This window comes from Callospermophilus lateralis, chromosome 12 (assembly GCF_048772815.1).
Source record: "Callospermophilus lateralis isolate mCalLat2 chromosome 12, mCalLat2.hap1, whole genome shotgun sequence".
Taxonomy (NCBI): Eukaryota; Metazoa; Chordata; class Mammalia; order Rodentia; family Sciuridae; genus Callospermophilus; species Callospermophilus lateralis.
The window spans coordinates 103,754,906-103,772,911 of NC_135316.1; positions in this window are offsets into that span (position 1 = coordinate 103,754,906).

An 18,006-nucleotide genomic window follows, 5' to 3' on the forward strand; every position below is an offset into this window, starting at 1 on the left:
TCCTTTGAGTTCAACATTCTTGGATTCCATGCAGTAATTATTTTTTTTTTTTGTGCCTGGCTTATTTCCCTTAACATGATTTTCCCATCCTTATCCGTGGTGTTACAAATAACAGGGTTTCTTCCTTTCTAAAGTTGAATAGTATTCAATTACAAATGTGCTGTATTTTCTTTATCCACTCGTCTGTTGATGGGTATTTAGATTGGTCTGTTGATGGGCATTTAGATTAATTAGTGTCTTGGCTATTATAAATAAAGTGAATAATGCTGAATTGAGCATGGAAGTGCAGATATGTCTTCAAGATCCTAATTTTAATTCTTTTGGCCATACGTACAGTGGTGGGATTTCTGGATCACAGAGTAGTTTTAAGTTTTTGGGAGACTCCATGCTGTTTTCCATATGTACTGAACTGGTTTACACTCCCACCAACAGAGCCAGGGATCCTTTCCTGTGCATTCCCTTTAGCACTTGTTATCATTTGTCCTTTTCATAGTAGCCATTCTAAAAGATACAAGGTAGTACATTTTGATTTAAATTTGCATTTCCAAATGATAAGCGACATTGAGCATGTTTTCGTATATGTAGGCAATTTGTACATTTTCTTAAGGAAATGTCCATGTCAGTGCTTTGCCCATTTTTTCATTGGGCTATTTGTTTTCTTCTCTTGAAAACTGAAGTAGTTACTTTTACATTTTGATATTAAACCCTTATTAGATATATGGTTTGCAAGCTATTTTCTCCTATGCTATGGATCGATTTCTGGGTTCTCTATCCTGTTCCCCATGGCTGTGCCTGTTCCTATGGCAATATCACGCTGTTTTGCTTACTACAGTTTTGTAGTATATTTTGAACTAAGCAATGTGAGGCCTCTAGATTTTCCTTTTTGCTCAAGATTGTTTGGGATATGCAGGATTTTTCATGGTTTGATATTAATCTTAATATTTTCTAATTTTTAAAAAATTTCTGTAAAGAATGTCCTTGGAGATTTGATAGGAGTTGGATTGAATCTGTTGATCGCCTCAAGTAATATGAACATTTCCATTTTTTCCAATTTATAAATCTGGGATATCTTTCCATTTATTTGTGTCTTTTCTAACTTCTTTTGTCAATGTTTTATAGTTTTCAGTGTGCAGATCTTTCACATCCTTGATTAAGTTTATTTTCCTAGTTTTTAATTTTTTTATAGCTGTGGTGAATGGTTTTTTTTTTTTTTTAACTTCTTTTTGGAGACCTCATGAATACTGTATAGAAATAGTACTAGATTTTGTATGCTGATTTTGTATTCTGCAACTTTACTGAATTTGTTTATTCTAATGGTTTTTGGATGAATCTCTGGGTTTTCTATATATAAGATTTTTCTTCAAACACTGTCAATTTAAATTCTGATTTTTTTTTTTCAATTTGGAGGATCTTTATTTCTTTCTGCTTCCTAATTGCTCTTGCTAGAAATCCCAGCACTATGTTGAATAGAAGTGTCAACAGGGAGCATTTGGATTTGTCTTCTACCTGATTGTAGTGATGGTTTCCTGTGCATATATGTTCATGATCAAGCTCTTCAAATCATTTTTATTAACTATGTGCGTGTTTTTGGTATATCAATGTGTCAGTAAACCTAAAAAAAAGAATTGTTGTTCACTAAGAACTTGAACAAGAGGAAAATGAACAGGCAACCACCACACCAACCTTCTGAACAAAAAAGCCTTGAAATTACAAGATTTATTTGATACCTAAGTTCAAGTGTTAGCTCCTTCTGAGAATTGCCTTCATTCTGCGGGAGAGCCCAGCAAGGCCAGATAGAGAGATGAGACAGGAGGATGCAGCAGTGGAGGACCATGGGCCTTGGCCAACTGAAGTCAGCTAGGGTTGCTGGAGCTAACAACCTGCTGTTCACCTCAGCTCAGGCAGAAGCAATTAGGCTTCCCCCGATGCACAACCTTTATCCAAACACTCCTCTACTCTTTCACAAGAACCTTGTTGAAACTCACTGCTATAGGAAGGGGCCATATGTTCATGGGGACAAGAAGGAATCACTTATTGTTTTATGGAGGCTCCAATCTCCTTCCTCTTCCCTGTCCACATGTGACACTGTCTTGGTATATTGGGGCTGATTTCCTCATCACTGTTCATGGCTTCTTCTGTGACAAGGGAAGGAATAAGACATTGATTCTAATAATATCTGGCTTAATGATGGTTCCATATCCTTTTGTTACTCTTAGTGATGCCCTTGATTTAATATGGAGGCATCATTCTAGTGTTAAAGCTGATAGTTGATGATAATGATAATGATGGCCCTGTTGATAATGATGATGACTAAGGCGGTAATTTTTAATTTTGCTGTATTGGTCACCAAATTACTGGCTTGGCTTTCAGGTTTGCACAGAGAATACATAAAAGGAAATCTACATAAGCCATCTGAGTAGGTTTACCTGGAACCTTGGCATTGGCAACGTGTCTAGCACCACGCCCATGAAGGGACAGAGAATCACACTGTCTGAGGTCAAGATGGTGGCTCTTCCCAAACCATGGTTATTCCTTAATAACACACGAGGTCATGTATGCTTTTGCTTCTCTTTCCTCAGCACTTTCATTTCCCCAAATTTGTAGGATGATCTTTGAATGATTTTAGCATATACAGTCCCATGTGATCTCAATCACTCTGTGGGTTAAAACAAGTACACGGTTTTAACTCCAATTGTGACTCCAACCCAGAATTCTTTCCACTTTACTATAATGGATGCCTCAATTTTGGATTAGGAAAGTTATATATTTTACTTTTGATTAGGTTTGTATTAGGCAGTTACTTTAAAATTCCCAGTATCTGACTTACACAATGGCATATCTCTAGAGTTCTGCATAGTCATACAAGAACATTTATTGCATTGAGATATATTGCTTTTGGTGGTAACTGAATCTCTTCACTTTGATGATATATATTTCAGAGGTGCATCTGTTGTACATTAAATGATACATTTATAAGAGTGAAGAAAAATCAAATCATTTCCCCTCGAGAAATTAAACTATTGCCAACCGAACTTTCTGACCTGTGCATCTACCAACTTCAACCCCATTCATTCCACCTCCCGTTTGCTGAGCACCTTACGGATTGTCATGCTCCCAAACCAGTCTTCAGGAAGGGAGTCCCAAGGCTCCTTTGGACACCTTCTCATGTTTTGTAAGCAAGATTTATGTTGCTAAATTTCAAATTATTATTTCATCGTGTGTCCCACAAAACATTGCCTTATCCTGTGACTCACTATTGTCAGCTGGAGGTCACCTCAGATTTCAGTTATTTCACACGGGCGGCATGTCCACGAGGCTTTTGCTTTCATAATTTTTCTCAATTTACTCAAGTGGGTTTGAAAGGTCCAGATGGAAATGAACATATTGAACATTCAAAAATAAATGTTTGTATTGTTTATGCAGGAAGTAAGACTCATTTCTTAGCACACAGAGGTTGTTTCTCTTTCTATTAGAAGTTCCAAATGAAATAAAATCTTGGACCTCTGAGTTTCCCTGTAGTAGTTAAGCTGATGCAGCAGATACTGTGGTTTTAATTATTTATGGATGAGCCATGTGAAATGCCTGCCAAAGGTAGCAAAGGGAAAATAATGGCTGGTACTGCACAACTGACCTTGAATCCCGCTCTGATTGAAATTAATTATGTGGAGTTTTAAAATCTCAGCTTCTTATATTGGTGGCTGATAATGCACAGTCCCATTGTCTTACCAGGAGCTTGGCTTATCCTAAGTATCTATTTCACAGCATTTAGTACATCTGCAGAGAAAGCACTGTTAATTCATTTGATTTTTCTATTTTCTGCACTTGTTACCCTAACATTTAACCATTGACATTCTAGGGAGGTCAGTATTATTTGATAGAATGATTTTGTCAAAATTAGTTCGAGTTTGGTCTGACCTCTAGAATATTTTCCACTCAGAAGGTAGAAACAGACCATCTCATATCCTTCCTTGTGTTTCTGTGTTGTCAGTCTAGTATGTGTGAGGTGTGAGCAACTGGATGAGAAAACTGTCATTCCTGTTCATTCTAATCAGCTGTCAGTCTTCCAAGCAGAGGACATTTGGTCAGTATGAGGATGATCCTAACTGGTGCATACGTAATCCAGCCTTGAGAAGACATTTGCTGTGAGGGTGTCGTGGTTTCTTCTATTACTTTTGAAGGTCTATTTTGTTTTGATATACCCGAGCCAACAAAGCTGCTGCCCCCAGGGTTTCAGGTGCTGTTCTGCACACCCTCTGGATCAGCACATGCCTAGGACCATATCGTTGGTAGCTGGGGGCAAAGGTTCCGTGAAAGGAAACTTCACTGAAAGGAAAATGAAGAGTGCCACACTGGAATGCCGAGAAAATTCATTTATAATAAGCAGTAATTAAACAGGGATTATTAGGGTGGCACATTTACGATGTGAAAGCTGAAGTCATGTCAACACCTTGTAAAGTCCAGAAAGTAATTCAGCTGAAACATTTGCTCTGGGCTGAGGAACAAGGTTCTGTTCTAGGGAAGAAGTAGGTTTTCTGTTTGTTATATCAAAAAAAAAAAAATCTTCACAATAATCATTTTTTTGGGGGGGGGGCGGTTTAAGCATTTAACACAGTGCTCCCAGGGCTTAATATCACATGGTTTTTGGAGTCTGAGACTTCCTTATTGAGCCTTTATCACAACCAACCCTGATCTCTTTCTAAAGATGTAATTTAAAAAGTTGTAGTAACTTAATTTTTGCTTTTTGAATGTGACTCTCAGGCAAGATGGCGGCACTTACCCCAGGAGGTTGGATTCCTCCTTGTCTTCCATCAAGTGTCTTTGCTGTTTGCTTCACCCTTTCCACCTGGTTCATTCCTTTATCTCCTGAGCTGTTCACCTCAGCTCAGGCAGAAGCAATTAGGCTTCCCCGATGCACAACAGTTATCCAAACACTCCTCTACTCTTTCACAAGAACCTTGTTGAAACTCGACTCTTCCTGTAGTTTAGCTTCTTAGAATTGGCTTGATGAACATCTTCTTATGCATTAATGGGCAAGAGGTAAGAAGGCAGCCCCTTTCCAGTATGTCAATATTTGTCTGGCTTTGTGGAAACATTTCTGTCTCATAAAAGTGATCCCTACTAGGCACTTCCAGTAAGGCCAGGGAAGGAGAGTAGCCTGGGGAGGGTGGAGCAGGAGCAGATGGAAGGTGGAGTCACAGAGGCTGGCTTGCCTCTTGGATTAGGCTCTTCATTTGGACACTTTATATCACTTACACATTGAACCAAACTGTGAAGATGGAATAAGATTTTACTTCAAGTGACTTTTTAAAAAACGAGAGTTAGGAAGAAGATGGAAAGGCATGAGCAAAAGACCACATTTGCTTGTCAAAGAATCAGTGCTGGTTTTTCTAGAATTTCCTTAGGAACTGTAAACATCTTTTCTTCCTTTACTGTTAAAATACTACCTAGTGTGAAAAGAACTAATACTCACATATGAATCAAAATTCCACTAATTCTTATTTATTATGGACCTCCTATATTTCAGGAACTTTTCTGTGAGTAGAAATACAAAGTGAACAAGATAGAAAATCCATCTTCAAAAAGGTCCTTAGACAGGGAAGCCAACTCTTACTAGATTTATTATTCCAAAAACTGCATAACGCCCTGTTAACTAAATCAAATTTAAGTGACCTTAAGTATATACAGCAGACTATTCATCCTAAAGAAATATCCTCTGCACAGGTAATCCACATTGGCTACTGGGGACACAGTTTTCTCTGGTCTCTTCTTGATTTGAAGAATAGACTACTTTTGAAGAGTGAGGACTCCAGGAGAGATGAAAGAATGGTCTATGCAGAGAGGGAGATGATAAGCTGCTCTCTACCTCTGGCCCTCAAACAGGACAATTGTATTTAAAAGCTATGTTGAATATCAACTCAATCCAGGGTAGGGACATTGATTGTGTCTAAAAATAGCAAAGAAGCTAAATGAGCAAATCTGGGAAGGATGGATATTTGTTTTTTTCTCCCCTGCAATTTTATGGAAAGGGAAAACAAGTTTCTAATGTACAGCTCATTGTTAGGGGGAAATGGATAGTATCAGAGCTTCCACTAGGGAAAAAGCCTAGGAAAGCAAGATCAGAGTGGCTAGAATATGGCAAAGAAGATCACCTAAAGGAATAAGTAAACAGCTCATGTCGGAGCTTGGCTAAAGTAGCTTCAAAGGCCTTAGAAAGAGAAGGATTTTCTCTCCATACCCCCACTATATAGCCACAATCAGTAAATATTTATAGATCATTTGTTATGAAGCTGTGTCTTCAGACACATACTTGAGATAAAAAATATTCAGTTTCATTTTTCAATATTTAAATTTTGTCCTAAAATATTCTTTTTAAGTGGGTGGTTCTATGATGCCCAGGAAAATGAGCTTGTGAGGGATATTTTTTTGTTGTTATTAGAATCTGGACAAAGCTAAGCAGAATTCTGGTATCCTGAAATGTGTTATGGTTTGAATGTGAGATGTCCTGGCAAAAGCTCCTGTATTAATGAAGGAGTGTTCAGAGGTGAAATGACTGAATTGTGAGAGTTGTAACCTCGTCAGTCCATCTCAGTTTCAATGGGGGTAGCTATAGGTAGGTGGTTCACCGGGGGTGAAAAATGCCTGATGACCCCTTCCCAGCAGCTTTCCTCTGCTGGGCCCTTCCGCTGAAATGTGCTGCCTCACCTTCCGCTCAGAGCAATGGAGTTGGCCACATATGGACCAAGTCCTCTGAAACCATGAGCCCCTAATAAGCTTTCCTTCTTCTAAGTTGTTCTTGTTGGGTATTTTAGTTACAATGATGGAAAAACTAAACAAAACATGAAACCTCATAATAAGAGCATCCTCAACCCAGGGGTTAGATGTGGACTGTTGCTTTATGGGAGTGTCATTCACATTGTGCTATGGGTAGAAGTTGCCTGAATGTGGTGGTCTGGCAGATCTCAGTTCGAATCCAGAGTTACTAATTGTGACACTTCATAAATTTCCATAGCAGTGCTATTTTTAATTCATTTTTCCTTGGCAAAGGAAGATGAACTGTACGGTTTCCTTCCTTATGGTACTATATTACCCACTTCTTCAATTTGCTTGAACCAATGTTTAGATAAACCTCTTGCCCTAAACAGTTGAAGGTGGCAAATTAATTTCAGATACTCTTCAGAATAAATACACAGTTAAATTCTACTATGTCAATTTTACAATTTACCAGAAAACTCAAAGGCATTGACTAGGATTGCTTCTGGAACCCTGAGTCTCTGAGTTTATTCCTTCAAGGAGCAAGGCCCCCTAGTGGGTAAAGATGAAAAGGAAGAAAACAGTTTATTTACATATATATATTTTTTCTTAATCTGTATTGCTAACAAAGCCAATAGTATAATTCACATTTCTCACCACATCATTCTTTGTGCTTACTGAAATTTTATTGTATTCTAATGTAATAGTCTTTGTTCTTTTCTACCTCCATTTGCTTTCTATATTACAGGTTTTCTGAATAACACATCAAAGGAGTACACATTAACTAATGGGAAAGTGGTAAACAATATAATATAGATAGTTCTCCTGTGAGGCTATTTTATACATTTGTATTATATATAAATACACACCCCCCCATATATAGGGTGTTCATTTTATGACTAGAAATATTGATTTTTATGTGTTAACCGATGGCCTACAGGCAAATAGTTCTCAAACAACAAACACAAATCATTAGAGTCCAACCTATATAAATATTTGCAAAACTCTTCAGAAGTTTTAAAGCACAATTTAAACAGCAGCAACAACAATAAAACAATATTAATGTGGCCTTTATTCATAATCAGTTCTTCATCTCTGTGTGTTCATGAGCTTTAAGAGGGCAATCCAGGTAACCCCAGGACTCCCTATTCAAGGTGAGCTACAATGACATTGCTTTTGGACTGTGTGGGGTACTAGGGATTGAACCCAGGGGTACTCTGCCACTGTGCCAAATACCCGGCCCTTTTTAGTTTTTAATTTGAGACAGGGTCTCCATCAGTGGCTAGGGTTACAGCCATGTGCCATCACACCTGGCAGACTACGAGTTTTAGCACACTACCTATCACAATTTCTATTGGGATGCAGGATATCAAATCCGCAACTAATTCTTCCCACTTACAAATTCATCAGAGGAAAATTAATAGAAAATACAATAAAAGAACTGACATTATTTTGACCAGAAGACAATATAAATTTTAAAGACATAGCCTTCAGAATTTAAGTGTATCACCAAATGCTTTCATTTCTGTGTCTTAATCAGTGGAGAACCATGCAGGTTGGAACATCACAGATTTCCAGTAGTATCGATACATATGAAAATGCTTTCAAGGTGGATTGTAGATCATACCTTACACACAGAGCCATTGTGGGGACAAGAATAACCGTACAATATGATTTGAATTCTAAAGATTTTGTGAGAATGTTAGGCGGGGCATGGATTTCTCAGTTGTCTTTGATCTGAAAATATTTTATATTCCCAAGTGACATTATCCTTCCATAATAAATGCATTCATCCACCCATCCATCATCCACTCTGACTACACCCATCTCCACTTCATCTATCTGTACAACAATACCTGTTGAGAGGCTATGTTGAGAAGTGAAGCAGGGACTCGAAGCACAGAGATGGATACATACAAGCCCTGATCCAGTGTTGCTTAAAGTTAAGATACCTGCTGCCTGGTGCTTAGTATTAAATGCGGAAGCTCATATCCTATCTCTGCATCTTACTGGATATGTGACTCCAGGAGAGTCATATAATCTCATTGTGCCTCAGTTTCCTCATTTGTGGGCCATTAAAAATATGATGTGCTGAGAAAGACTTTTAAAAGTCTTACCCACTTGATCAGGGTTAAAGATGGAAAAAATGAGAACAAGTCAGAATAGAGTCTATATGCATACCATTGAAGTAAACTAGTGAGTGCAAGGATGACGTTTGTGGGGACAGATGGGATCTAACATGCAAAGCTCGAGGCTTAGAAAGCCAAGGATAATTTAGAAAAGTCTGTTTGCAATGGCTGAACTACAGGTGCGTGTTAGTGGTGGGAGCTGGGGTGGCTGGATCAGGGAGGAACTTGTTAGCATACCGAGGCATTTGGACTTGGGCTGTGGTGCCAGCATTTCTCAGGCTTGGATAGCATATGGATGCCATTTAAAGGAAAATGGCTTTTATGACTTCCATTGTTCACTTCAACTATTTTTCTTCTACTCTTACATATGTACACCTATGGAATGAAGTATAAACTCTTGCATAACTGAAACAAATGTATATGTTAAAAACAAATAGAATTATAAAACGATTACAATTCAAAATTGGAAGCCTGCTACTTTTTTTTTTTTTTTTTTTTTAAGCTAAAACATTGTTTTGAAGTTAGCAGTCTTGACCACTTGGTGTGTGTTTTTTGGCTTGGACACCTGTGCTAACGCTAACGTCACCACAGTACCGCTGACTTCTCTGTTTAAACTGTAGTGAGAACTTTGTTTATTTGTGTACTATGTTGGGATGACATTTGAATTTGAGACATTAAGTTCCTCTATGTTCCTTTTTATCTTTCTCATAACAATGAACTTTGTGTCACTGGTTGTTAATAAGACTGTTAACCACACTTCCCCAAGCAATGCAGTTACTGAAATCTTGTGACAGCAGTATGTCATTTTTATCATGCAGACTATGCATATATTTATACTTTAGGTCATTATTGAAGATGCACAATTTGTAACTGCACAAAGACCAGGGCCTCTGCGACCAGGGTCACAGTAATAACTTCATAAAATACTGCCAGACACAACGAAGTGGGACTGAGAGGCTGAAAATAAGGGAGAAATGTGGATGAATTATCTTTTGGTAATCTCACTCTGTGAAGAGTTAGAAAACTAAAAACAGTCTCAGCAAAAGAAGATGAAAAATCATAGCAGCCATGGGAATAGGGAGGAAAAGACAAATTTGAGAGTGATCGGGGTTTAATTGGCAGGATTCAGTCTCAAATTGGATGTGGGAGGTAAAGGAAATTGAAAAGTCCAAGACGGTTCTCATATTGGGAGCGTGGCTGCCTGGGCAGTAGGGGATGCCATTGGCAAATGGAGACAACATTAGAGACAGAGTAGGTTGTGGCTAGAAAGCAATGAGATTGGCTTTGGATATCTTCCATGTGAAATATAACAGCTGTGACGGAGTCCACCATCAGAAATTCGAGCCTAGAGCTTGTGGGGAGAACCAAAGTGATGGATGGAGTTTGGTCACCATCCACAAGCCTGTGGTTCTCATGGCTTTGGTTCACATGAGATTCTTACAGTGAGAGCGTCAGGAGTGAGAAGAAGCCAGCGATGGCCCCCAGGGGACAGTGACACCTCAGCAGGGCAGAGGAAGAATAGACCCAGGTGAGGAGTGGTGAGGGCCAGAGGGAGGGCAGACCCAGGACAGCATGCTGCTGTGTCTTGCTGGGATACGGACGCTGTCTCATGAAGGGCTTTGCTTTGAGTACCGCTGTCCTCATATCTACCTCCACCTTTGATGCCCTAGTGAACATTTTAATTGAAAATTGTTCCTTCTTCTTTGCAATCCAGTATGCTTATTGGCTATTCATGCTTTTCCATTAATGTTTAACTCTGTTCTGCAAACGTCATATTTTATGCTCCAAACAGGTTGGAAAACGTGGATTAACCCAGAAAAATTATCATATTTACTATGTAGGTCTACCCAACATAAGTATGCTTCCTTCTCTTAAAATGCTTTCTGTGTCTTGAATGTCCAGGGTTTAGCCCTAAGCCCTCTTTATTTATATTCTGTCCCATTGTGATCAATATATTACCAATTTCCAATCATGATAATCAGGATCACCATAATCCTCCTGAGGTCTAAAATTTATATCCAACTATCAACTTATACTTAGTCCCCTCTAGACATCTCAACCTTCAATTTCTCCATTCTCCAAATTGTTTATTCTCAAGTAGTGCCATCTGAGCCAGACAATGGGAAATGATCTTTGATTTTTCTACTACCCTCACCCCTAAAATTAAAGCAATCAATCTAATCTAAATTGCTTAACAATATGTCTTCAATCTAAATATTTATCTACTCCAAGACTTTATTAACCATCAGATGCTGTATTAATCAGAGTTCTATAGAGAAAAAGAAACAATTATATATGTACATATGTATAAATTTATATATATTTATCATGTAATAATAAATGAATGTGGACATATTTGTTAATTTATTGTTAGGAATTGACTTACATAATTATGGCGACTAAGAAGTCTCAAGATCTGCAAGTGGAGACTTGGGAGAACAGAGGGTATAGATACAGTATGTAAAAAAGTCTGAGAACCAAGCTAAGTAATGGTATGACTTCCCAATCAAGTTCAAGTCCAAAGGCTGAAGAAAAGCAGCGTCTCATCAGGAAGACAGGCAGATAGAATGAATGTCCCCTCTGTTTGCCTTTTGTATTCTATTTAGGTCTTCAGCAGATTAATGTGCCCCACCCACACTGGGGTGGGAAGCCTGCTTTACTTACTCCACTGATTCAGATATTCATCTTATCCAGAAACATACTACTAGATCCACCCAGAAATAATGTGGAACCAAATAGCAGGGCATCATGTCGTCCATTCAAGATGACCCATAAAATTCACCCATGAAAAATGCTTCCCTTGTTCTTTTGTGCTTAGTGTTTCGAATCTAGTCTTTACATGAGCCAACTGAGTGATATTTTAAAAAGTTAATTCATATCATATTTTTCCCCAACCCAAACTCTCTAATAAGTTCCTAGTGCTCTTAGATTTAAATCTCAACTTCTTATTCTAGCAGGTAAAACGTACAATATATGACATTTTTTATCAGCCTGTCTTTTGCTCTTTGTGGTCTGACCACACTAGTCTTCTTCCTGCCCTACCCTGAGACCTTCTGTGTGTTCCTCATGTGTGCAAAGCTGTCCTAGGACCTCACACTCGCTGTCTTCTACCTTGTATCTCAGAGTTTTGCACAGGTGACTTCTCATCACTCCAGACTCAGCCCAAACATCACCTCCTTGGAAACAGGTTCCCTGTGACCAGATCTAATGCATTGTTCGGACCTAGCTTAGTCACTCGATCGTGCTACCTGGTAATTCTCTGAGCCATGAGAAGTTTGAGGAAGGACCATCTTTCCTGACTGGACAGTCTGGAGAGCATTGGGAAAGTATGGCTGGGGGAACAAGATAAACCTGAGTCTGAATCCCAACTCTGCCTTCTACCTACGAGGCTGGTTACCAAACATTTTTCAGTCTTTTTCTTCTCACCTGAAATAGAGAAATGGTTATCTCACAGCTGTCCTGAGAATTAAGTGGAAGTACTCACATGGCTCAGACCTCATGACAAAACACTGGTTATAAACAATAATTCCTTTTTCATCGCCCTCATCCCTACTCCTTTTCTGAGAATTGTTGAGAATATGATATATTAGCCATGGAGATTGTGGCTGGGATTTATATTATCCTTCTCCGGTTTCTTATAATCTAAAAAGAACTGAGTCAACTGGAAGGTCAGACATGGTGGTCACTGAGGAAGGTTTTTAGAAAGACTCGTTGCCCAGGGAATTCTGCTGAATATCCCCATCAGCCCTTGGCAGGAGACTCTGGTGGTCATGAGCAGGGGGCTGTTGGATAAAATACCAGGGGAACCTTTGATGGAATCTGCTCTGCAGGTTCCACAGAGATCTGCTGCATTTGCCCTTTTGTTTCAGCCTTGCCCTGACCTTGGAGCTCTATAAACAACGGGAACTCACTGCTTTAAGACAAGTGTGCCTAACTGACCACCATTTGTATATGTTAAAACAGAGACCATCAGACCATAGCCGGTGAGCCAAGTCTGGCCATCAGTTTGTTTATGTAAATAAAGTTTTATTGGAAAGCAGCCACATTCATTTATTTACATATTGTCTAAAGCTGCTTTCACACTGTAAGGGCAGAGTTGAGTAACTGCAATAGGGACCATCTGGTCTGCAAAGCCTAAAAAACTCAATATTTGGTTCTTTATGTTAAAAGTTCACAGACCCCCTTGTTACAGTGTCTTACCCTTTGCGATGAAGCCTGTGTTAGGCACTTACTGGCGTCCATCTCTGGCCTGGATTCTGAGAGTGTCACAGAAGCAGAAGTAGCTCCAGGGCTCAAGGGGAGCAATTTCTGTCCACGATTTCCAGCCAGGGAAAGACTGCTCCTACTCTTCTTGCCCCGGATCTTTTCTCAGGTGATACTACCAAGGGAAACAACAATAAAAAAGAACAACCACAACAATATGCTCTCCATGCACTAGACTTTTCCCACCTGTACCTAAAGGATTTCCTGATTCCAATTTCCAGGCTAAAAGTTTTCATGGCAGAAATAACTTACAGACAAGGAAAAATATCCTCTCTTTGGCCCAGGTTCTTGGCTTTAGCAAGACTCTGCTTTCCAGGCTGGATTAATCTTTGACATTAGAAAGACACTTCTTATTTAAGTCAATTTCCTATTAAGTAAAAAATGGTTTCCTTTCTCTACAAAACCTTTCATGTTTTATTACAAAGTTTCTAGGTTTAACTGTGCATCAAATGTTGCTTATAAACTCTTTGAAATATGTAAAATGTTCCTTCTCTCCATATAGCAGTAGCATACCGGAAATCGTAAGTGAAACATTGTAATTGGAATGTGGGTGCATAGGCAGCAGAGTTCAAGCAAAGCTTGTTCCCTAGTTAACAAGATGTGGATGAATGTAAAATATCATGCAAATGTGGCACAAGTCAGTGAGCATGTTTGTTCCTTTATTTGCAGCAAAAAGTTGTGGCAGAAAAGGATGTGATGATAGATCAGCTCAACCCTCGGGGGGGGGGGGGGACAAGCTATGTGTTTTAAATAATCCAATTCCATTCTTGATAACAAAATCAACAAATAAACAGCACAATAGCTTCCTATTTTTTCAAGTATTCCCCATGAGTTTCATACCTTGGGTTTTGTGGTGAAAAATAGAAATTCATTTTTTCCCCTTTCAACTTGATTTGATTATCATTACTCAGCTTACTTATGAATAACATTTTAATGCAAATATAAAAAACAATAGAAGATAATGAAGTCATACTCTGAACAATGCATTTTATAAGACTGTACATTGACTAAAGCAAACATGTGAGAGGTCTTTCAAAAATCAAATATATGAGGTTATTATCTAATTCTTTTTTTAAATCCAATTTGTCCATTTTCCCGTCCTTTACCAAAAAATTAGAGATTTTTAAATTACCTTCATTTTCACTTTGAAATATTTTATTATTATTATTTAACTATTACAATTCAAGTTTCTAATGCATTAAAAAAAGCTAAATTAGCTATAATAGCTCTGTCTGTTCTAACGTTCTGTGGCTAAGAGATTTAAAAAAAAAAAATGTGAGCAATTGTGCACACATTTTGAAAAGCCCGCGAGGAGAGGCAGGCAGATTAAAACTACCTCTTCCACCTAAGGTAGGGACAGCTGTCATCTTTCTGTCCCCACGGTCCTCAAACCCGGTGATCCTCTTTCTTCCTGTGTAATGCTGAGCCAGCCTTCACAGAGTCTTAGGGATCAGATCGACTTCTCTGACTTTGGGGATGGGGTGGGACGCTGGCTACACTGGCGTCTTCTTAGTCCTGTCCAGGTCCTAGGGCACATGGGAAGCCAGGGACTGATGTAGGTGGCACTGGGAGAAAGCTCAGCCAGTAGCGAGCCCTTCTTCCCTCCCCTTCTCCCAGGTTCATCCGGCTTCAGACCTTTGCACAGCTCTTCAGGTTCAGCCCTTCTCACGGCAGCCAGGATTCTGTACTCATTGAAGGTGTAGAGCTTTCCTCTGTGGCCCCCTTTGCACTAACATGTCATTTTCTATTTCCTCCCTCATTGTTTGAGAATCAAGGATGGTGATGATGCTAAAAATAATTATGACAAGAGGGACCATCACCTACTGAGGGTGCACAGCACTTAGGGCACTGGGGAAATGACTGACATCCAAAAGTTCCTCAGTGTCACGATCTCCCATCAAGGTGGAGTGAGAAACGGAGGCAGGTGAAGTGTATTCCACCCCTGCCTCTGACGCTGGTCCAGCTCTCCCCCGGGTCCAAGTTCATGCCATTTCCCTGAACTGTGTGTGCGCCTCATTCCTCACTTCATCCTCTTCCTCCCACCCTCCTGGGGGTGTTTTGGTTTTCACAGCCGCCCCTCCGGACTGGAGTTCTATATCCCAGGTCTCCCAAAGCTCAGCATCTCCCTCTTCATGGTCTCCCTTGCTTTTCTTTAGAAACCCCCCCGCTGAAGGCTGATCCTTCCATGTGCATTTGTGTCCTTTTCAACCACTACATTTGCTGGTTGGGGAGATAAGAAGTTCACACGAAATATAAACTAAATATCTAAAGGAATCTTTGCTTTATGATGTTTGGGCATTGACTTGTAAGATAAAGAGATTTTCTTGGTTTTAATTCCCGTGACTTCTCTGCTTCCACTAATTAGGGTTTGTCTTTAACTTTCCTACTTTCACTTCTCTCATTCTTCTCCCTGCCTTCTGATTGTTCATGTTGGCTATTTCCTTTTTTCTTCTGCTTAAAGTTCTCCCAAAACTTTGCTCTGTTTGAGCCATTTTCTTTTCTTTCCCCACTATTTTCCTTTGCTATATTACTATTCTTAAGTAGTATTTGCATTACTCCTTATCCTCAGATATAATACCCCATTTTATAGATAAGGAGAAACTTTTACAAATAATTCAGAAACTCTGAAAGAGAAGTCTTCTAGCAGTTGTTAAAATTGGCCAAGCTGAGCTTCCATGTGGCCTATGATATTTCTACATCACCACGTTGGTTTAAAACCCAATTATTTTTCTATACTAATTATTTTGTCTGGCTTCATAACACACTGAGAGTATTTCAAGCAAATTATGTTGGAGGCAATTTGGTTTGGGTTTGGTTTGATGATTTCATTTGGAGAGATGAAGGATGAAACTAGGATCCCAAAGCCAATAATGTGGTGATTGCAAAACTGCTAGAGTGTTTTTCCAAACAAATGCTGCCTTCATTTTCACAACGTCTAGGGATCTATGGTGACGACCTCCAGCAGAGTCTTCCAACTGTTATTAACAATTAGTTTCTGAACTCTGTTTTAAAGTGGTACATAACGGATCTCTTGTTTCAAACTTTTTTGATGCAGACCCATCTTAAAAAAAAAAAGTCTAAATAAAAGAGGAAAGATAGGCAGATGTGCAATCCTCTATTTTCACATTAGAATAAGATCACAGTCAGCTAGAAAAAAATTTGTTTTTCCTCTCTTCTCTGGCTCACCTGGCTGTTAGCAACCTCGAGGGTAGGCCCCGTGGAGGCAGAGCAGGAGGAAAAATGCTTTGTCCCTCTTCGTATAAATTCAAGCCCATTTCCTCTTGTCTTTTCTCAGGGGGAAGCTTATATTTCCATTTTAAATATGAGCTCCCAAAGGGCATTAGCCCTGCCATTTTTACTTAACAGCATTTTATTTTCTCTGGTATGATGCTGTGCTCACATAACTGATCTATGGTCATAGGAAGAAAATCACGAAAGCTGCATTCCAGTGACTACATACTAATATTTTATCGGCCACTGTAATGAAAGTTTTGATCAGGATTGTAAATCATACCTGAACCTACGAAACTGAAAGTCTATATTGTCCATACCATGAATATATCATGTAGCACTAGGCATTTGATTTGAACTCTCCTCATTGGAGATAATTAACCAAAGCAGGATGATATTTACTTCTGTATGAAATGAGGATGCTCATAACCAAGAAAGTCACAGTATTTATAATACATGAAAGTAATTGAAATCTAATTCTTAATTATCTATTATGAAAACACCAGTATAAAATTTCTGCTATGATTTAATGCAAATTAGAGGGTCATACATATTATTAGTTCTATTTTTCCCTTTTCTTTCTTCTTACATTTTTGTTCTTGCTTTTTCCTTTCCCTTCTAATATAGGGAGAGGCAAACTAGATATTTTTGAATACATCAGATGATGTCCTATGTGCAGCTTTGATTCCAGGGGGTGCAGCAATTTGGACGTAAGTCTTCATGGAGAGATCTGCTCTGATTGGAGGAAAGTATTTTGCTTATTTATTTCCCTATGAACTTTCTAATGAAAAGGCAATCCATTTTGGTTTCCTGTCATAGCTCAGTGGAAGATATCTTTTTTCTCTGGTTTAAGGTTCTCCATTTTCCAAACCCTAGGGGGTTAAAAAGTTACCTTCACTGATTAACAGAGAAATGAGTAAGTATTTGCCTGGAGAGCTCTGTGCCTGGAGAGATGGGTGGTGGATTATGTACCTTTTAAATGAATTCTGATTTTATGAAGTTCATTTACATAATTTGAAAAATGCATGTGGGTTGCATAAAATACTTCTTTAGGGTTGCTCATCTTCATAATTTCTGCAATTTTCTATCTATGAATGTTTAATTGATTTTTCCTGCTCTTCCCTCCTCTCCCACCCCATTTTAATTGATGGTTCTAATTCATTTGTGCCAAGTTAAGCCTAGGGAGATAAAAAATCTCAGGGAATTCCCAGATGTCCTCTTCTGGGATGAGTCTCTGGAGACAGGGGTCTTCTTTTTAGGGAAATGCCTGTTTTCCTCTTTGCCATTCCCAGGAAACATCTCACTGAGCCGGATGGAGGAGGGTCAGCCCAGTTGGCAAGTTTGTCTCATTGATTAATGAGGATGGAGCAAGCTGGGCACTCTGTGGGGCTGGAGTGTGTTGGAAACAGTCTATGCCTCGCCTTTTTATTTTTACCTTTTTCTGACCCAAATCTGCATTTTTCTAATGATATGATATTTTTGTCTACCAAGAAAATTTGGAACGCTACACAGAGCTTAGCCCCACATAAAAGAAAACTCTAAAAGAGACTAGGACAGATTCATGCAGAACTAAATGAGGAACTGCAACAACAACAAAAACAACCAAAAAATTGGTGCTGATTGATGCCCACCA